Here is a 22,086-nt window from a genome sequence, read left to right on the forward strand (position 1 = left end):
CAAAAACTGGAGTAACTCAGCGGGACTGGCAGCATCTCTGGAGAGAAGGAATGGGTGACGTTTTGGGTCGAGACCCTTCTTCAGACTGAAAGTCACAGGAAAGGGAAACGAGAGATATAGATGAAGTAGAAAGATATAGAACAATGAATGGAAAAAAATGCAAAAAAGTAACAATGATGAAGGAAACAGGCCATTGCCAGCTGTTTTTTGGGTGAGAACGAGAAGCTTGTGCGCCTTGGGTGGGGGAGGGATGGAGAGAGGAATGCAGGGGTTACTTAAAGTTAGAGAATTCAATATCCATAATCGTAATTTATTAGCCAAGTATGTTTTGCAACATACGAGGAATTTACCATTGCCATACCCAAAAAACAACAAGACACACAACTACATAAACATTTGACATAAACATCCACCACAGCGGCTCCACCACATTCCCCACTGTGGTGTAAGGCAATAAAGTCTTATCTTCTTTCCTCGTTTCATGGTGCGGCCGGGAGTCAAACAATCCGTAGCCGGCGAACGAGCTCTCACGTTAGGACGGTCTAAACTCCTGCGGCTTGGAGTTCCCGAAATCAGTCCCTAACCAGGGACATCGAGCTTCATGATGTTAAAGTCCGCAGCTCCCGCAGGTTGGAGCACCAAAGGCCAACCCCTGGCTAAGGGATCGCCCGCTACGAGATGTTAAAGTCGGCAGGCTCCGCTGTTTTGGAGGTCTAGAAGTCCCAAACAAGAGGCCGTCAACTCCACGATGTTAGGCCGCAGTACGGACGGAGATATGACATGGAAAAAGTTGCATCTCTGTCGAGGAAAGAGATAACATTTTCCCCCACCCACCTCCCACAAATACAAAAACTAAAACATACATTTTACAACAAACTAAAAATACAAAGAATGAAAAAGTCAAAGACAGACTGTTGGCGAGGCAGCCATCATGCGGCGCCCCTTAGTGGTAATGTCCCTATGCCAGGGTTACTTGAAGTTCGAGAAATCAATATTCATACTACTGGGTTGTAAGCTGCCCAAGCCAAATATGAGATGCTGTTCCTTAAATTTGCGATTAGTCTCACTCTGATAATGGAGGAGGCCTAGGACAGAAAGGTCAATGTGGGAATGGGAATGAGAGTTGGTGTTTAGCAACCAAGAGATCAGGTGGGTCCAGGCAGACTGAGCGAAGGTGCTCTGTGAAACGATTGCCGAGTCTACGTTTTGTCTCACTGATGTACGAGTCCATATCTTGAACAACGGATACAGTAGATGAGGTTGGAGGAGGTACAAGTGAAGGTACAAAGGACAGTCTGGGTCCCTGGAACGAGTCGAGGGAGGAGGTATAGGGACAGGTGTTGCATCTCCTGCAGTTGTTGGGGAAAGTACCTGGGGAGGGGGTGGTTTGGGGGAGGGAAGGGGTGAGTTAATCAGGGAGTTGCTGTGAAAGGTGGGAAGGGGTGGCGATGGGAAGATGTGCGATACGATACAACGTTATTTATCTTAGGAGGGAAATTGGTCTGCCAACAGTCATAAAACACAATATACATAAAACATGAAATTTAAGTGACGAGTGGAAAGGATTGGGATGTGCATAGTTTGGGATGGGGGGAGTTGGTCTACCCCACAACAGAAGGGGGAGGAGTTGTTCAGTTTGATAGCCATGGGGGAGAAAAATGATCTCCTGTGGCGTTCAATACTGCATCTTGGTGGAACTGTGCAAGTCCCTGGGTTTTCAATGAATGTTTCTCACTAACTTATCCCTTGAGGTGGAGACTGAGAGATAAAGGGATAAAAAGATTGATCATGTGAAAGTTACTATTACTGTTTTTTATCTAATAATTGGGCAATGTAGATTTTCTTTTTAATTTTGTATTTTAAGTGATCTACGTGAACTCTACCAAGGAGATTGTAATGGAACAATCTTCACCTGTGCTTGGACTGGTGGTGGAATATTATAAGAATAGTTAGTTGTACTATAAATGTAAAACCACAACCTGACAATATCAACACAGTGCAGCCATGCATTAAAGTGAAAATAACATACTTAAAATTCATCGTCACAGTGTATGCTTCTGTGAACTCTGAGTACAGAATTTACTCTGACTGTTGATTATTTTGTGAGAAATCACTGCACATTTCCTTCTGAAGTTCTTCAACAATATGCCATCGCTGGTTAATGAACAGGCTGGCAGCTTGATTTCTACATAATAGCTCTTCTACTGAGTCTTATAAAATACTTCAAAACAAATCAATACAAGTAATTTCCTTGGGCTCTCTCTTCTTATCCAAGGTTCCCGCTAAACATTTTGAGATTTTTTTATTTGTGACTTGCTCTCTTGCTTCCCTGCCTCAGTGCTCAGTTGCTCCTCTTCTTGATAGATTCCATTAATTTCCCCAAAAGCTTTCCTTGCAAAGTGTGGAACATGAAACTGTTCCTTTAGATGGTAAGTTTTACAAACTTTAGGCCTAAAGTTACCCAACTTGTTGCACCCGTGATCTTCTGGCGTATATACAACCCCCTGTTAAATACAGGCAATCGTTCATCGTCCCTCTCAATCCTGATGCAATGTCTCAAGCTGAAACATTGCGCAACTTTTGCCTCCACTGGTCACAGGCTTCCAATCTGAATACAACCCTTCACCACCTCCTACTAAGCCAATGTTATATCCAATTGGCTAACTTTCCCTAGATCCCATGTGATCTAACTTTCTAGACTCGCCTGGATAAAATCCGTCTTTAGTCTTCAGGATAAATTGGTTTTGTAAAGGTTTTCAGTCAGCATTCTTAACTCTCACTATCAGTAGTTTGGGTTCATGGTATGTTTAACTAGCAATTCTTAATCAGAATTTAGATGATCTATGACCTTGTGGTTTATTGAGTAATCTGAAATGCGAATTAAATTACGGCTTTTTGTGTATTGTTGCTATGACATCGCAAACAGCTCTGTAATATTTAATATATTAGTGTATTGGTTGAATCACTCAACTCTGCAATGGTGAGATCAGTTTGTTTTAGTAAATTAGACTACAGAACACACACTGAGAGAACTGTGGGAACAAAATCATTGTTACATTTAATGAGAGTATTGAAGAAATTGCTTTCCATTTTGGATTTTTACTTTTAACAGGAGCGAACACCCAACTTCTCTGATGACTACAATCTGAAAGCCAGTAGCCTTGATACCATTCTAATAAATCATGGCCTCGATTATCTTTACTAAAATGAGGTGTCTAGAACTGGCCACATTATTCTAACTGGACTCTTGCCATTTTTTTAGAGCTTAGTGTAACTTGCTTGATTTGTACTTTATGCCAAGAATATTATATGCCCTTTTATTTAAAGAATATTCTCAACTCATTCTGCTAGTACCAAAGATTTGTGATGTCTGCTTGCAACTCCACATCTTTGTTCTTGGTCCTTGTTTATAATTGTCATTTATTTAATTGCCTACCCTCATTTTCATTGATAAGTTTTCACATTTTTAAACAAAGTCTATTCATGGGATGCCTGCGAATTAACAATCGATAAGTGGATTGAATTGCTTACTAAGAAATCCAATAAACAAAGGAAATGATTTATTGGGACAAGATTTTGGGGTACAATATTTCCATTAGTAAATTGAATATTTTGACTTATTAAACTCTTAAATTTATCCTCCATAGTGAACAGTAATCTGCCAATCTTTAAAGAATTGCTGATTGATAAGAAGTAGGCCTATAAAAGCTGTAGTAGGGCAATTCTTACCATAAAGTTTAATCTGCCTTAACACTTTCTTGCTGGCCAAATTTAGAATCAATTTCATAACATAAAGGATTAGTAAATCAAAAGTGTGCATTTTCTGAATGAGTGTAATAATTCCCTTTGAACGTGGAAGTTCCAGAAAAGGGGCAGATATTGAGGCCATCAACACCAAATACAAGGGATGAAATATTTGAGACTAATGCGGACTATATTGAAATTTGATGCTCCTCCATTTTTGACCCAGTTTCAAAAGGTGTGGAACAATAGTTTGGAAATTGCTACGCTCTTTATATTTGCTCTCCTTTTTTTGCTATTTTTAGCATCTGGGATAAAATTACATGCCTGATGCTTCACTGCAGAAAAAATTAGGTGGTCTTTTAAGACGGCTTGCATGACGCGTGCAATAATGTGCTCGGACGAAGTGCGTAGTTACCAGTCGGAATTATGGTCAATTAAGCATGCACATATTATTTCTGCTTCAAATAAAGTCACAAACTAAACGTATTCACCAATCAAGACATGATATATACCACAATGGCATGCGGCAAAATTACAATACAGTATCTCAACTCTTTTTACACATTGCAATTATTGCAATTTCTATTGTTTCTTTCCACTTCCAAACAAAAATGTGGTTGGATTATTCAGCGTATGATCAACCTGTGTCAATAAATCCTGGACCATGGTAACAAATATGCTTAACCATGCACACTACAGATTGATGCAAGCATGTTTTCTGTGAAGGACCGAAAATGATCATGACATGGCCATAGCATGGGTCGTTTTTGCTATTGTTACAGAAACACTCGCTTCCCACATAATTTATCCACAAAAAAATATACAGGTTGCATGGAAATTTCTAAAGGCATTTTATGATAATAGCTGTTAAAACCGACTATACCCATCTGACAGGTTAAACATTACACTGACTGACAAGAGATGGCCAAAGGACATAACCGCAGCAAATGTTCTTTTGGTAATATGTTTAAAGGTGTTAAAACGCCACATTACCGGACATTCAGATTGGATGAATGTGGTGTGAACAACAATGAAGATACCCAGTTTGTACAGTTATCAGGGCGGGCAGGGTGCGGCTGTTGGAGGAGGTGGAGCCGCTGCCGCTGCCGCTGTGCGGGTCCGTCATTCGCTCCGAACCTCCGTCACCCCGCACCTAGTATCTTTGCCCCCCCCCCCCCCCCCACTACAGCGGCTGCCGACACGAAACATCACGTTCCTTTTCTCCAGAGATGCTGCCTGACCCGCTGAGTTACTCCAGTTTTTTGTACCTATCTTCGGTATAAACCAGTATCTGCAGTGCCAAGCCGGGCAAAATGACTCGGTATTTAGGTTGCCCAGCGGCATTTTGGGTGGCCATTGGCACCCGGGCAACCGCTAATTTCAAGCCCTAGGAGCATCAGGCCAGTCATGTGGGGCATTATTGAGTTGTCTAAATCAACTATGTAATGCATTTTTGAACTTGGTAATTTCTTGTAACTGCGGAGGTAAAAGTTTCTCTTCTTGTATCGTGCTTGGGTAACAATGGGTATTCTGTGAAAATTGGGTATGCTATGCATATTTATATACATTGTGTTTGCAAGCAAAGAATCTCACTGTGCCTAGTCACATGTGACAAAGTATGTTGGATTTTCCACTTTGGATAACCCTTGCCCCGAATGTTCCCATGAACATTCACCCACCCATCTGCTTTTCTTCTCCCCTCTGTACACCTCTCCCATCACCCTCCTTCTACCACCACCCACCCACCCCTAATTCCTCTCCCACACACCTGTATTATATTATATACTGGCAATCCTGTTCCCTCTCTGTTCTGATATGGACCTAAAACATTGACACACCCTTTGTTCCCCAGATCCACTACATTTTCCACCTTCCTGTTTTTTATTTCAAAATCTGCAGCCTCCTTTGTCTTCCAGATAAAATAATTTATCAAGGTTTTCAGCCAGTTCTGAGGTAACTGAACCTTTCTGATGTTAAGTTACAGGTTTTACTGAGTTTTTAATGTCACAAGCTTCCCAGATGGTCTGCACCTTCCTGACATGTGGCTTCCAACCTTGCTTGTACCAGCAACGCCATCACAACATAAGGCTTGGTGTGCTTCTTGAAAGCAGAACTATGTATGGTTTTCACTAAATGTAGATCAGAATTGCAAGTCTTTGAGAAAAACTTTTCTTTGTAGCTTATTAGCAGGAGATTTGTGATATTGCGATAACGCTGCCAATGGGGAACAAATTAATGAGACTCAGTTTTCTTTACATGCTTCTCCATGAGTAAGTTTTTGTATGTGAATGCTTTCCGGCTAGTATCTTTGGTCGCTCTGTGGCCTAACATTGTGGATCTGGAGGCCTCGCTCGGGACTGACTTTGAGCCCCACCGCGGGGCGTGGACTTGCATCGGAGCCGATTCCTTGTCTAGGATAATAATAATAATATAATAATTTGTTTATAGGGACAGTGCATATTAATGAACATTTGCATGTAAATATGCGAGATTGTAGCCAATCAGTAGCTAATTTCCGTCTCTAGTCCCAGGCAAAGGTAGGTGAAGTGTCTTGCCCAAGGACACAACGACAGTACACACTCCAAGCAGGATTCGAACCGGCCATCTTCAGGTTGCCAGCCGAACACTTAGCCCATTGTGCCATCTGTCGTCCTATTTATTATTATTTATGTTCGACTGGCAAGCATTTGTTCATCTGCACCATTCACTGCACCAAAAAATTAGTACACCAACTTATAACTGGAAAATTCTGTTTTAGTAAAATTACTCATAGCATTTGGCAGTTTGATTATCAGACTTGGGAGGTTAATAAATAATAAAGTGTTCGGCTGGCATCTGTCGTCCTATTTAAAGATTGCTCCAACCGCAGCCTGTGGACTTTACCATCGTGAGCTCGCAGTCTCGGGTAGAGATCATAGATGTCGGGAGCTCCAACAACCCAGTAGGTTCGACAAGCCCCGACCCGGGGTCACATTGCTCGGCGCGGGGACCTGAGATTCCCCCCGATGCAGGGGCTTGATCACCTCAATGCGGAGGGCCTGATCGCCAGCTACAGAAGTAAAATAGTCCTGTCTACGGAAGGCTTGAGACGCCCGACCGTGGGAGAACAAAGAAGGAAAGAGATTGAACTTTTTTTCCGCCTTCCATCACAGTGAGGAATGTGGAGGAGTCACTGTGGTGGATGTTTTTTGTATGTTAAAATGTACTTTGTGTGTTCTGTCGCTTTTTATTTGTATGACTGATTTGGCAAATTAAATTTCTCATATGTTGCAAAACGTACTTGGCTAATAAAGTATTATTGTATTGAATACACTTGCTCCAGCGGCAGCAATAGGCATTCGCTATTATCAGAAAGTCTCCGTAATATGCTTTGTGACTGACCTTGGTGCTCTAAGCATTGTCCATTGAATTGTAGTAATTGGTTTAGTGTATTTATGGTTCTTTTGCATGGAGGTCTTGCTTTGGTGCTTCTGCTCGCTATCTATGTTACTATGCATCAAATAGCTGGAATAAACTTCCTGAAGATTTAAGACTTGCCTCAACTTTGACCACTTTTAAAACAAGACTGAAAACTTTTATGTTTACTTTAGCTTTCAGCTAAATCTTAACTACATTGCACTTTACAATTTCGTTGTACATGGTTCATGTTACAATGACAATAAAGAAACTATTCTATTCTATTCTTTTAACTTTTGCACTTTTTATAATGCATTTTTAATTTTGCTTTTCTTTTCTTTTAGTTCTTCTATTTTATTTCATTTTATTATTTCATTTATTGTATGACATGTTTTTATGTGAAGCACTTTGAGTCTGCCTCGTGTATGAAATGTGCTATATAAATAAAGTTGCCTTGCCTTGCCTTGCCTATCTTCGTGTTCCCAGCTCAACCTGTTGATGATCTGTTCGGATGCATCCTGGTCTTGTTTTCTTTTTTCTCTAGCCTCATTTCCACCTTTGCACAAAATAATGCTGAGTGCTGAGTCCATGTTAATGGTGCATTTCAAAATGCCTTGTGTTCTTTCACTCAATTTCTGCAATCTCTGTCATCCAGACATACTCAATATATTTTAACTCTCCAAATCCAGTGTCTTTTGCATCACTGTCTTCGTTACTGCCTTCGTTACTGGCTTGGTCTTCAGTCATCTTAATGTTATGCTGGATTTTTTAAATTCCTGAAAAAAAAAATTCTTGGATGATTAACAGGAGATTTGTGTTGGCAGCTATTGTGATTACACTGCCAGAATAAAATCTATGATGGTAATTTTTGCCTGATATTGAAATTCCTCCAAGACGCTTTTTTGTTTTTTTTTTTGTTTTATAATTCTCAAGTTTGGTTTACTCCACCAAGACTTCCATCAGTTCACAGCTGGTTGGTGCTAAAATAAATACCAGCTGAAATAAGACTGGAAAACCAAATATGACGTTTGAAAGTGCATTTTAATTGGAATAATTTACATAGTTTGTTAGTTCATAAATCTGAACGATGCCTTCCGTTAAATATTCCAATGCTTTGAGTCATGGTTCAACGATCCTTTATTGTCACGTGAACCATTTAAGGTGCAGTGAAATTTGATTTACCATAGTCATATCAGAAAAAAGCAACAAGACACACAACTACTTAAAAGTTGACATAAACATCCACCACAGTGGCTCCCCCACATTCCTCTGTGATGGAAGACAATAAAGTCTTATTTTCTTTCCTTCTTATTCTCCCACGGACGGGGCAGTCGAACCATCCGCATTCGGGGAGATCGAAGCTCCCGCGATCGGGGCGGTCGAAGCTCCCGTGGTTGGAGCTCCTGAAGTCGATCCCCAGCAAGAGGCCGCCAGCTCCACGATGTTAGGCCGCAGTGCGGACGGAGATATGATACGGATTAAAAATCTCATCTCCGTCGAGGAAAGTGTCTTCCTCCTTCTGTGTCTTCCTGTGATGCATATCTGCAATATTTACCAAATCTCATTTTCTTTCCTTCCATACAGTTTGATCTTGTTGCTGTTTTCATATTTTAATAACCAATGAGGAATTAAGTAGATTTTTTTCAAAGTTGCATTTGTGATCCTCATCTCGTGGATATGATGTAAATTCAAAGGATATACTCAAAACTTTTAATTTAATATAATGCATCCTCCTGTCTTAATCAGCAGGTTCTTTTTTTTTTGTTGGATTCTTGATTGGTCGTTGAAAACTGAATGATACCTCCTGAAAAACTGACTAGCAAACATCTGCTCAGGAAAGTAAAGTGTTAAAGGAGCAGTCTGAGAAAATGTCACGTTGCAATCGAGTAATGTATTTGGTCATTTAACTTTCCGAAAAAGTTTATCGAACACTTCATTGAGACAATTCCCGCTAATGTTGTTTGGTAATTCATCACTCAATTGGCATGTCTTTGTTTGTAGATTATTTATTAGGTCATCGTATCCTCAATGCTTTGATTTTCTTTTGATGGCATTTTCTGGGCTTGCATTGCTGAACTGCCAGCTGCAAATCAGCATTTACTGTTACTGAGCATGCCGATATTGGAGAGTGGTATTTACTGTGATCTCGGCCTAATCTGATTTTTGACTTTGCAGCTTTTGCTAATCCCTTAAACCATGCAATCCACAGGAATTGGAAATGCTAGGCTACAACAGCAGGCATCAGCATTCTTTCCATGGAACCATAACCTGTAATGGAATATCATAATCGTAGTAAAATTGTTCCATTGTTGATCTTATCTCTTTTTTCTTTTGCTCCATCCACTCCCAATGTTAGATGCCAAGTTCCAGGCAGCTTTCTTATGTGTTTTGTCATATACTCAAATCATGCATCCATTAAGTACTTAAAATTGAATAGATGGAAAATTACACATTTTATTATACTGGAGCTATCATCTCTGATTATTTGCTTACTTTAGGCGCACTGAATTCCAACAATTTCTAGAGTAGTGTTGAGGCAAAATTAAAAATTGGGTGGGTAGGATGTCTACAGATTTTGAGTGCATTTATTTAAGTTGATTTACTGAGAGGCATAGGCAGGGAGTTTCATTGCAGTCAGCCTGGGTTAATTTTCGTGAATACTTGCTGGTGACTTCTGGAAATTATTGGTAAAGAACTGTAAGCAGCTATTATTCCTCACCCAGAGCTATTAGTATTCTAGAAATGTGCACTCTGCTAAACTAACCCCAGTAGTTTCCCTTCATATCTTAGCTGCTAAATAGCAATTATTTAATACTGCAAATTTAAATTGAACATCTTTGGTGTCAAATCTTCAATCATGGATTGGGAGGATGGCATAGAATACCTGAACAGAGAATCATGATTTGAACAGTTTGGCCTCATTGCAGAGTGATTGTTTAATGTAATAGTGTCTGCAGTCTTGATTCTACGGACTGTTGGAACCTCACTATTGCGGTGCTCCTTAGTAAATGAAATGTTTCCTTGGCTTGTAGATTGGCTCTCATTTGGCAATTTACTGTGTTACAGAAACATTTTTAACCATGTTGGTCGATATAAAGGAACAGAGCTTAGCTAACATGTTTGTTATTTGAAGAACAATAGCATTGCATGTCAGTACAAGCCTGTCCCTTTTTCTTCTTTTCAGAGCATTGAAGTAATGCCACAGTTATTCTGTGAGGAACAACTATGGCTTTCGCTGTTCTGTTAAATCCTTTTTCTCTTGCCTTGCCTTGCCCTGTTTTTGTTTATGTGCCTGTCAAGAGTGTTTAATTGTCATATGTACCAGCACAGAACAATTAAATGTTTGCTTGTTGCAGCTCAACAGTTCCATTAATGCAATGCACACAAATTGAATGTATAATAATCTATAAAATAAGTTAATAGTAATGGTAGGTATTCCTGATAGTGCAAAACCAACGTCCATAGTGCAATCAAAGTCCAAAGAACACTGTAGTTGCTGAAGTAGTGGGTAGTGTTGTACAGTGTTCAGGAACCTGATAGTTGTTTGGGGGGTAAAAGCTGTTATTTAATCTGGTCATGATTTTAGGGCACCTTTTGCTGCTTCACAGTTTGGTACTAGTGAAATGAGATTGTGGCCACGATGATAGTTTTTGATATTATCTGTCTTTTTACGGTAGCTCCTCTGATAGATTTTGCCAATGTTATGGAGGTCAATACCTGCGATGGACTGGGAAATGTCTACAGGGCCTGTCCCACTTGGGTGTCATTTGTGCGTCACGCAGGTGGCGTGCGAGGATTTTTTAGAATCCCAAAATCCTTGGGCGCCGCGCGCTCACCGTGCATCACTGCCTACGTCACCACGTCTCACCATGCGCCATGTGCGCATAATGCACGCCATGCGCGCGAGACGCATGCGTCGTAACACGTAAATGATCTCACGTAAATGACGTGCAAATAACACCCAAGTGGGACTGGCCCATACCACTCTCTGTAACCACCTTTGTTCCTGGTCATTGCCGAACCAGTCAGTGTGCTCTCTACTATACACCTATGGAAGTTCCATATCCAAGTGATGCAGTGCAGAGTGGAGAGACAGCAATATCACATCCCCCGTTGTTCTGTCGTGATGGCAGGCAAATTGTAATGGATCCAAGTCCTTCCTAAGGTAGGAGTAGATGTGCATCATAACTACCTCTGAAAGCACATTAGTGCCACTCGAGGGTAGTTATTGAGGCATGTACTTTGCTGCTCTTGGGCACTGCTATTAATGAATATCCTTCTAAATCAGGTTTGTGTCTCGGACCTTAGTAATAAGAGATTGATGTCTGCAAAAACTGTCAGATGGTCTGCACCAACTGGTTTTAAGGAAGTGACAGGGTACAACATCATGGCCGGATGCTTTCCGAGTGTCTTTGTGCTTCACTCCTTGTTGAGCTCTTCTTGCATGCTCCACACCAGCTGGCTGGCTAGCATGTTGCTTCTTGCAGTGTGTAATGGATCATAATCTAAGTTTTCAACTTCCCACTTTTTCCTCATCTCCTTCCCCCCCACATTTCCTCTTATCGTTTCTGTCTCAGATGTGGCAACTCTTGGCAGTTTGTTAGCATGTGGGAACTTGGCATTTGAGGGAAGTATGTTCCACTGTCCTGTAAAATTATGGTACAAGAGTACAAAAATAAGCATTTTTGGGACTTGCTTGCTGTTCAGACATTTACACCCAGGGGGTAGCAGGGAGCTGTCAGTTGGTGTAGAAATCTATTGAAGAGCAAAAATACACAGATGCTAGAAAACATGCTTGTTTTCTGAGTTCTAATGAAACATCTGATTAGACAAGAAATGCTCACAATATTTCTCTGTCCACTGATGTCTGACCTGAGCAGATGTATGATTTTCTGACAATAAAAGAAATACAGCAAGTATTCAGTCAGAGTTGTGCAATACAGAGACACTGCCTTCAATTCACCACATCTATGCTGGCTATTGATTATGTTAAGCAGCATCTGTGGGGAGAGAAATTATGTAAAACAAGATGCTGTTCATTGAGCTGATGTTTGGCTACTCTGGCTCTGGAACCGGGGAAGTAGCCAAAGAGGTCAGAGTAGAATGGGTCACCCCGGTGGACTGAACAGAGCTGTTCTCAAAGTGGATATCTAATCTTTTATTGGAAAGAAATTGTACTATATTGGAAGAAATACAAGTGAATCACTACTTTGCCAGGAAGATCTGTTGTGTTCCCTGGATTGGAAGGTGGAAAGGAAGTAAGTAAAATGTCAGCTGTTGCATCTCCTTTTAATTGCATGGAAAGGTTCTGAGAAGAGGAGTGGCCATTGGTGGGAGTAGAGAACCAGGGAGTTGGAGGGAATGGTCCCTTTGGAAAGCTGAGTGGGGAGGGGAAGACTTGTTATGACAGAGGATAATTTGATGTACAGTGGCTTGCAAAAGTATTCATACCCCTTGAACCTTTCCACATTTTGTCACGTTACAACCACGAACGTAAATGTATTTTATTGGGATTTTATGTGATAGACCAACACAAAGTGGTGCATAATTGTGAAGTGGAAGGAAAATGATACATGGTTTTCAAATTTTTTTACAAATAAAAAACTGAAAAGTGTGGCGTGCAAAAGTATTCAGCCCCCCTGAGTCAGTACTTTGTAGAACCACCTTTCGCTGCAATTACAGCTGCAAGTCTTTTGGGGTATGTCTCGAACAGCTTTGCACATCTAGAGACTGAAATTTTTGCCCATTCTTCTTTGCAAAATAGCTCAAGCTCAGTCAGATTGGATGGGGAGTGTCGGTGAACAGCAATTTTCAAGTCTTGCCAGAGATTCTCAATTGGATTTAGGTCTGGACTTTCACTGGGCCATTCTAACACATGAATATGCTTTGATCTAAACCATTCCATAGTCGCTCTGGCTGTATGTTTAGGGTCGTTGTCCTGCTGGAAGGTGAACCTTCGCCCCAGTCTCAAGTCTTTTGCAGACTCTAACAGGTTTTCTTCCAAGATTGCCCTGTATTTGGCTCCATCCATCTTCCCATCAACTCTGACCAGCTTTGCTGTCCCTGCTGAAGAAAAGCATCCCCACAGCATGATGCTGCCACCACCATGTTTCACATTGGGGATGGTGTGTCCAGGGTGATCTGCAGTGTTAGTTTTCCTCCACACATAGCGTTTTGCATTTAGGCCAAAAACTTCAATTTTGGTCTCATCTGATCAGAGCACCTTCCTCCACATGTTTGCTGTGTCCCCCACATGGCTTGTGGCAAACTGCAAATGGGACTTCTTATGGCTTTTTTTCAACAATGGCTTTCTTCTTACCACTCTTCCATAAAGGCCCAATTTGAGGAGTGCACAACTAATAGTTGTCCTGTGGACAGATTCTCCCACCTGAGCTGTGGATCTCTGTAGCTCCTCCAGAGTTACCATGGGCCTCTTGGCTGCTTCTCTGATCAATGCGCTCCTTGCCCGGCCTGTCAGTTTGGGTGGACGGCCATGTCTTGATAGGTTTGCCGTTGTGCCATACTCTTTCCATTTTCGGATGATGGATTGAACAGTGCTCCGTGAGATGTTCAAAGCTTGGGATATTTTTTTATAACCTAACCCTGCTTTAAACTTCTCCACAACTTTATCCCTGACCTGTCTGGTGTGTTCCTTGGGCTTCATGATGATGTTTGTTCACTAATGTTCTCTAACAAACCTCTGAGGCCTTTACAGAACAGCTGTATTTATACTGAGATTAGATTACACACAAGTGGACTCTATTTACTAATTAGGTGACTTCTGAAGGCAATTGGTTGCACTGGATTTTATTTAAGGGTATCAGAGTGAAGGGGTCTGAATACTTTTGCACGCCACACTTTTCAGTTTTATTTGTAAAAAAAATTGAAAACCATGTATCATTTTCCTTCCACTTCACAATTATGCGCCACTTTGTGTTGGTCTATCACATAAAATCCCAATAAAATACATTTACGTTTGTGGTTGTAACGTGACAAAATGTGGAAAAGTTCAAGGGGTATGAATACTTTTGCAAGCCACTGTATATGGAGACTGGTGGAATAAAGGTTCGGAACCATGCCCTTGTCATGGGTGCAGAGGGCTTGAGTAAGGAACACCAATAAATAGAAGAGGAGATTGAGAGCGTTGTTAACTATGGTGGAGGGGAAGGTGTGCTGAGGGACAAAGGAGGCCATTACAGAAACACGGGGGGGGGGGGAACTGACTGTCGGAAGAACTCAGCAGATCAAACAACATCTGTGGGAAATGGACAGTGAGGTTTTGAGTCTGAACTGAATGTGGAGATAACTAGTGCAAAGAGGTGAGGGGGGGATGGGGCAAGAGATTGTTGCCATATTTTGTGTCTCGTCTTCTGAAATATTGCTGTAAAAGGTCTCAACTCATCGTTGGAGTAGATGCAATGTAGTTAGTCATACAGCATGGAACCAGGCCCTTTGACCCAACTTGCTCACATTGACTAACCTGTACCATCTACACTAGTCACACCTCTCTGCATTTGGCCCACATCCCTCTCAACCTGTCCCATTCATGTACCTGTCTAGTGGTTCCTTAATCGTTGCAATACTCACTGCCTCAACTACGTCCTCGGGCAACTCATTCCATACGCCCACCACACTTTTTATGTGGAAAAAGTTAGCCCTCAGATTCCTATAAATCTTTCCCCCTTCAGCTTAGAGCTACGTCCTCCGGCTCTCAATTTCCCCTACTCTGGGCCAGAGATTATGTGCATCTATTCCTCTTATGATTTTATACACTTATATAAGATTACCCCTCATCCTTCTCATCAAGGAATAGAGTCCCAGCCTGCTCAACCTCTCCCTATAGCTCAGTTGGAGAAACTGGGAGAATGGAATGATGTTAAAGGACACAAGGTGCGAGGAGTGCAACGGCGACCTGTAATGGTTGCTAGTTCCTAATCTAACCCTTGAGATGGAGTGTGTATGAAGGAACTGCAGGTGCTGGTTTAAACTGAAGATAGGCACAACAAGCTGGAGTAACTCAGTGGGTCAGACAGCATCTCTGGAGAAAAGGTTCAGACAGCATCTCTGGAGAAAAGGAATTCAGCCCAGAAACATCACCTATTTCTTTTATCCAGAGATGCTTTCTGACCCGCTGAGTCAATCCAGCTTTTGTGTCTACCTTGAAATGGAGATTGAAGTAAGTTTCCCATGCTGATGCAATTGAAAAGCCAATGAATATGTTGATGGAGAGCAGGCGCTTAGAATGGTTTGAAACACAATTTAAGTTTTCAGTGCAAGTTCTATATAATATTGATTTTTCAATCTTTGAAAATTAATTACTTTGTTCTACAAGTTAAAGCTTTCATGTATCCCTCAGGATATTGAGTGTTTGATGGCAAATAAGACCGTTTTATCTGTATTGCAATAACTTATTTGGTTTATTGGGATTGAACAAAAAGAACTACCGTATTTCCCGGCAATGAAGACGCTATTTTTTTTTTACCCAAAAATAAAGCACGAAAATTTACCTGCGTCTTGGAGGCCAAAGGTTAGATTGTTAGCCAAGAATGATAGCCAGGTCTATCCCTTATTGCTGGCAGCTGATGGGAAGCGGCTGTAAAAGGACAGCGCCGCTATGTGGAGGAGAGTTCCTTTACAGCATGTGGGGAGTCTGGCCCGAGTCAGCACGGGCAGGAGCGTTGAGAAGGAGGGGGTCTGGGAACATGCCAGCAACTCACTCACTCACCGTTGCCGCGGCGCTCCGGGCGTGGAGCCACCGCATTGTGGCCGGGGAGGGAAGTAGCTCGGGTGGTTGCGAGCGGCCGCCGGGACCAGACAGCAGAACCGGCCGCCACCTCAGCGCCTTCTGCCGGCCCGCTCACCTCTGGCAGTGCTCTCCGTCTGAACACCTCTCCTGCTGCTCGCCGGCCTCGCTCATGTCAGCCGCTTCCTGCAAATCCTTAAATTCCGACTGCCGCCGGGAGCAGGACATGGCCTCACTTGCTGCGCTGGGTGACACTACATGGCATTCACTGCCCGGTCTGTGTCTTTCAAGAGCAAAGATCATATAGCGGAGCAGGTCAGCGGGCGGTGGATAACAGGACAGCGGGCGGTGGAGCTGTGTCAACGCGAGTAACCTCAATTGGTCCCTTGAACTAGTATTATCATTAAGATCACAACTGATTCAACTTGTCCCGATGTGCTCCCGTTTTTCCCACCATCTCTCCACCTGCTGTCACCCTCCACCCCCCACCCATTCAGTCATTCAGAATGGAGGAGATCTGGAAGCCTTGGGCAAATTGAATTGTTTCTTTATTTTTATTTTTTTATTTTTTGAGCGTGAGAAATTCTATGTCCTGACAGTCTTTTTTCAAAATTTAGCAACTCAAAATGGGGGTGCGTCTTCATTGCCGGGAAATACGGTAATAGGAATATAATGCATGGAATGAATGGTAAAATGGTCTCCAGTGGGTGATTCTCATTCATACAGCACCTCACTGAATATTTTTCAGTATACAAATGTTAGTCGGGGCTAGTATAAATCGCCCAATTTATAATCGTACACATTTCAGTAATATTAATAGTAATAGAGATTAGATTAGATTAGATTAGATATAATTTATTGCCACACAGCCAGGCTGGTGGAAATTTGGGTTGTCTGCAGCGATACAATAATAAAGAACACACAACCACAATAAAACTGTAACACAAACATCCACCACAGCATTCATCACTGTGGTGGAAGGCACAAAATTTGGCCAGTCCTCCTCCATTTCCCCCCCCGTGGTCAGGACCAGAGTCCAGAGTCAGTCCAGGATCGGCTCTTCCTCACCGGAGACCGCGGCTTTAAGTTGTTGTAGGCCGCAGGCCGGCGGTCAAGGTTTAAAGTCCCCGCCGCAGCCAGAAGCACCGTAGACTGCAGGGCCGACGGTCCAAGCTCCCCTCCAGGGGTGATGGTAAGTCCATGCCGGACCCACGGTAGAAGTCGGCCGCGGGCCGGCAGTGATGGCTTCTTCTTCCCCCGGGTCCCCAACGCGAGATCCCGGGCTGTAGACGCCGCACCAGCTGGAGCTCTGCAGACCGCGACTTCAGGCCGCGACTTCAGGCTGCCGGCTGCCCTGGGCCAGCGAAACGGAGCGCTCCCCTCCAGCGAGGGCTCACCCGCTCCATGCCGAGAGTCCACGCTGCGCCCGCCGCTGAAGCCCCGGGCGTGTTTCCGGGAAAGGCCGCGTCAATCCTTGATGTTAGGCCACGGGGGAGGCGACCTGGAAAAACTCGCCTCTCCGTGGAGGAGGCGACCGAAGCGGTTTCCCCCTTACCCCCCCCACACCACCCCCCACATAAAACACACAAAGAAACATTAAATACAGACTTTAAAACATACCCAAAAAAAAAAAAAGTTGAAAAACTGACGAGCTGCATGACATGGCTGCTGCCAGAGCAGCGCCCCCTCTGAGGAAAGTAATAAATATGGAAATATATATTGAATTTAATAATGGTATTTGTAAAGGAGTGATTTCTGACACACTGTAACCTTTACTGAGAGTTTAATATAGCACGTGGCACACGCGTCCCAGCACTGACTACATCCAGCCTTCAGGCGTACTGGGACCTAGTGTGAGGAACAAAGGGAGGATACTACAGTTATACTAATATGATGGGGCGTGGTTAGTGGTGATGAGGTAACTACATTATAGGTTGCATGCATAACCCATCTACATCCTTCCCCTTACAATTTAAACAAGTTACAACAGTGGCAGGTTTATTATACAGAACCTGCAAAGCTAAGCATACTCTCCGTAGCGAGCCGGAGGTTTTACAATCCGACCCGAGCGAGTGCGCACAGCACCTTCACCCTCCCCACCCGAAAGAATAGGAGGAGGGACAGGAACAGAAACAGGAGGGGGAGAGAAGGTGGGTGGAGAACCCAGCTTGGAGGGGGAACGGAGAGGCACAGGTGAGCCAGGTGAAACAGAAGGGGTAGAACGAGCGGAAGTGGGAGAGAGAGAAGACCTTGCAGGGGACAACAGAGCCTGAGGAGCGAAGCCGGGAGGAGCAGGGGGGGGGTATCCGAGGCGAAGGGACCGACCGTGGCATGCAGGGAGCAGAGGGTACGTTAGTGGAGGAAGGCTCGACACGCGATGGAGGGGTATACGGAATCGCAGGAGGTGGTTTGGGCTCGTTAACCGCCAACAGGTGCTGGCGGCTGCGTCGGTATACAATCCCTTCGAAATCCACGAGGTAGGACCGTGGTGCGCTGTCAAACCCGACGACGGTGGCAAGTCGGGAGTAGCCGGTGGACGTCTGCAAACGGACGACCTGTCCAGGCATCAGTGGCGAAAGAGGGCGGCAGGATTTGTCATGCGAGCGGCGCTGGATCTCGTGCTTCTGTGCAATACGTTGCTGGACATCAGCAGGCTGCAGGACTTTGGGCATCAGGGACTGCTGGGCAATAGGCATCGGAGGGCGGACAACACGGGACATGAGTCGCTGGGCAGGGGATCCCATGGTACTGTCTCTGGAAATGTTCCGAAGGTTCAGGAGACCCTGATAGAAATCCCCGTTTGAGAGGCGGGTCTGTTCAAGCAGGTGCTTAGCGCTGCGGACCGCCCGTTCAGCTAGACCATTGCTCTGCGGGTACTCCGGGCTGCTGGTGAAATGATTAAAGTTCCACTTTGCAGCAAACGCTCGAAACACAGCGCTGGTGAACTGGCGTCCGTTGTCTGTCTGCAGCTGGACAGGGGAACCAAACGTGGCAAAGTGACGGCGAAGCTTGCTGATCACCATCTCGGAGGTGATGGCAGGGAGGAGGTCTACCTCGAACCAATTCGAGTAAGAGTCTACTAGCACAAGGTATTGCCTCCCGCGCCAGTCGAAAATATCGGCAGCCAGGGAAGACCAGGGCATGTCAGGGGCAGGCTGCTGCAAAAGCGGCTGTCTTTGCTGATGCGGGGCAAGAGAGTTACAGTCCGGACAGGAATCCACCCTGGCCTGGATGTACTTAGCCATGGCCGGCCAGTAGTACTGTTCCTGGGCATGTGAGATAGTGGCATCTGCCCCGGGATGCCCCATGTGAGAAGGTGCTGTGCGCACTCGCTCGGGTCGGATTGTAAAACCTCCGGCTCGCTACGGAGAGTATGCTTAGCTTTGCAGGTTCTGTATAATAAACCTGCCACTGTTGTAACTTGTTTAAATTGTAAGGGGAAGGATGTAGATGGGTTATGCATGCAACCTATAATGTAGTTACCTCATCACCACTAACCACGCCCCATCATATTAGTATAACTGTAGTATCCTCCCTTTGTTCCTCCCACTAGGTCCCAGTACGCCTGAAGGCTGGATGCAGTCAGTGCTGGGACGCGTGTGCCACGTGCTATATTAAACTCTCAGTAAAGGTTAGTGTGTCAGATATCACTCCTTTACATGGCGTCAGAAATTTAAACTCGCGTTTCACGTTACCGGTTATTATTTATTTTGTCCCCGTTAGTGCCCAGTGTTGGGTTTCCTTTGATATGGCATCCTCATGCCGAAAGCCATCTCCCCTTGTCTTCGACGCTGACATTGCGGAGCGATGGTCGACTTTCGTGATGGACTACACTCACTACGTCAATATTGCGCACCGGAACGACCCAGCCGCGGTCAAAGCATCACTCCTGCTCAACCTGGCTGGTCCCGACGCAATGAAGAGAGCTCAAGCCTTTGTCTACGAACCAGCAGTCCTGGATGACAACGACCAGCCGGTCGAGCCAGCTGAATCGGCCGACGACCCGGTATGTCTTTCGCGCAAGTTCGCGGAGATATGCGACCTGCCCTCCAACCGTATACTGGAGCGGGCCAGGTTCTTCTCACGCAAGCAACAGCCGGATGAACCTGTTGAGTGCTTCATCGCCGACCTGCGGCACCTTGCCCAGCGGTGCCGATTTGAAACCATGCGCGACCAGCTCACCAGAGACATTCTCGTCACTGGCATGATTGATCAGAAGCTACGTGCCGACCTGCTGCAACGGCCTGACCTAACCCTGACTCAGGCAATGCATGCGTGCCGCATTGCCGAAGTGGTCACCCCTCCGCATGGACAGAGGGGGTCTGACAGCCGAGCCATAAATCTAACTGGTGTTGCTGGACAACGTCGTATGAGGGACAACTTTCGCCCTCCACTGCGGCCCGCTCGTACATCCCGGGACCCGAGATCTCAAAAGTGTCCAAACTGCAATTACGTGCACTCCACAGAATCACAGTGCCCAGCCCTTGGGAAGACCTGCAATTTCTGCGGGAGAAGGAACCATTTTGCAGCTGCCTGCCGGTCCCGTGGGAAAGTGCCCTCAGCTCCCAGACAACTCCTAAACAACCTTCTGCAAGTTGATAGCGAGATGGATTCTCAGTCCTCTGTTGACGCTGCCCCCGACTCTGAGCTCAGCTATTCCACGGGAGATGTAAGTATTTACACTCTCCTCCACAGCCGATCTCGCCTCCCTGATCCTTCTGTGAATATAACTGTAAACAATAAGTCCTTCTCTGCTAAGCTGGACACGGGGGCGAAAGTGAACGTAATGTCAACAAAGCTGTTCCACCAGATAAGGAATAATGAGCTGCTGATTGCAGATCGCTCTGTTTTGCGTGCCTATGGGGGAGAGGAACTAACACCTGTGGGGAGGGCGACCTTCCACTGCGTGCTGCAGAAATCTTCCCAGGACCTGTCTTTCTTTATTCTGGACAGTGACTGTGTGACGTTGCTGAGCAACCAGGCATGCCAGGATCTTGGTCTGGTGTCGTTTGACCGTACGGTCCACGAGGTGCAAGCTGTGATGGATCCATTATCCGAGTACCCAGACTTGTTTGACGACAAGTTGGGGAAGCTGCCGTTGGTGTACAAGATCGTGACTGACCCATCTGTGGTGCCTGTGATCCGTCCACCCCATAGAGTGTCGTTCGCCATGAAGGGCAAGGTGGAGAGTATGCTGAAAGACATGGTCAACATGGGAGTGCTGGAGGCTGTCAGCGATCCAACCGAATGGGTCTCCACCATGGTCGCCACGTTGAAGAAAGGAAAAAATGAGATACGGGTATGCATCAACCCCAAGGACTTGAATATGGCGATTAAACGGCCCCACTACCCCATGAGGACTGTCGAAGATGTTGCTGCCCAGGTGGGACAAGCCACAGTGTTCTCCGTCCTCGATGCCAGAAGTTCGTTTTGCCCTGGACAAACGCTCCACGGACCTGACCACATTCAGCACGCCCTTCGGCAGGTTTAAGTATTTGCGGATGCCGTTCGGCATCAACTCCGCCAGCGGGGTATTTCAGCGTTCAATGGAACAATTGTTTGCAGGTCTGCCCTGCGCGATCATTGTGGACGACATACTGGTCTATGGGAGGGATGTGGCCGAACATGACCGCAACCTCCGACGGATTTTGGACCGTGCTCGGCAGATAAATTTGAAGCTTAATCGGTCAAAGTGCAAGTTCCGGGTGCCTGAGGTCACATATGTTGGCCACATTTTCACGGCCCAAGGGTTGAAGCCAGACCCGCAAAAGACCAGCGCCATCTCAGAGCTGCCTGCCCCGACAGACGTTGTCAGTCTGCAGCGTTTCCTGGGTATGGTGAATTACCTGGGGAAGTTTATCCCACTTCTGACGCCATGTAAAGGAGTGATTTCTGACACACTGTAACCTTTACTGAGAGTTTAATATAGCACGTGGCACACGCGTCCCAGCACTGACTGCATCCAGCCTTCAGGCGTACTGGGACCTAGTGGGAGGAACAAAGGGAGGATACTACAGTTATACTAATATGATGGGGCGTGGTTAGTGGTGATGAGGTAACTACATTATAGGTTGCATGCATAACCCATCTACAGTATTAAACAAATATTCAAGGACTGTGGCTAACCTAGATGAATATGCCATTGCTGTCACAAACTTCATCATGAGTCATAGACTCTTACAACATGGAAACAGGCCCTCCAG

General features: G+C 44.7%; 1 protein-coding gene across 1 annotated transcript in view; it reads left to right on the forward strand.

Annotated features, from left to right (window-relative positions):
* The window catches only part of clic5 (chloride intracellular channel 5), a 117,129-nt gene that overhangs the window by 19,543 nt on the left and 75,500 nt on the right, over positions 1-22,086 (forward strand). The window lies entirely within an intron of this gene.

This window comes from Amblyraja radiata, chromosome 5 (genome assembly GCF_010909765.2).
Source record: "Amblyraja radiata isolate CabotCenter1 chromosome 5, sAmbRad1.1.pri, whole genome shotgun sequence".
Classification (NCBI taxonomy): Eukaryota; Metazoa; Chordata; class Chondrichthyes; order Rajiformes; family Rajidae; genus Amblyraja; species Amblyraja radiata.